We start from the raw sequence: 697 nt of genomic DNA, 5'->3' as shown, positions 1-697 counted from the left end.
GTAGCAGTGCGCCACCGGGCCGGCCCGAAAATAGTTGTTTTTAATAGTACTTTACTCATTATAATTCTGTATAGTTCTTTACTTTTATTTTTTTGCCTACTTTTTATTTATGTTTGCTGATGATAAACTTTCATTAGAAAATAATTGCTGTAAGCTTCATTTAATAATGCATACTTTCTTCTGTTGCTCAACAGGCATAAAGTTGTGGTTAAGCTAGATAAATAAATTCTAGAGATGTGCAGTGCAATATAGTGTCTATAGTTAACGACAAGTTATAGTGCACTTCAAAATTAGTTAAGAGGATAGATCTTATGTTAAGTGTTCTTACTATAAAAACAAAAACAAAGGGACACAGAGTAAATTTGGAAGTTGTTGGATATGTCTATTACCTTGATTGGGGTGACGATATAATGGGTGTTTGCATATGTCTAAACTTACCAAATTGTACACATTAAATATGTGCAGTTATTTGTATATCAATTATACTTCAATTAGAGTTGACAAAAGTGGCCTTTTGGCTCTCTGAGCAGCACCATGGCGGTTGGCAAGAATAAGCGCCTTACCAAAGGCGGCAAAAAGGGAGTCAAGAAGAAAGTGGTTGATCCATTTTCTAAGAAAGATTGGTATGATGTGAAGGCACCTGCTATGTTCAATATAAGAAATATTGGAAAAACACTAGTCACCAGGACTCAAGGAA

At 34.6% G+C, this 697-nt stretch overlaps 1 pseudogene; it reads left to right on the top strand.

Annotated features, from left to right (window-relative positions):
- The first annotated feature begins 515 nt into the window (after positions 1-515).
- Positions 516-696, top strand: LOC103585868 (annotated as a pseudogene).
- The last annotated feature ends 1 nt before the right edge of the window (position 697 follows it).

This window comes from Galeopterus variegatus, unplaced genomic scaffold (assembly GCF_000696425.1).
Source record: "Galeopterus variegatus unplaced genomic scaffold, G_variegatus-3.0.2 Scaffold281, whole genome shotgun sequence".
Lineage (NCBI taxonomy): Eukaryota > Metazoa > Chordata > Mammalia > Dermoptera > Cynocephalidae > Galeopterus > Galeopterus variegatus.
This window is presented reverse-complemented; position numbering and strand designations above follow the sequence as displayed.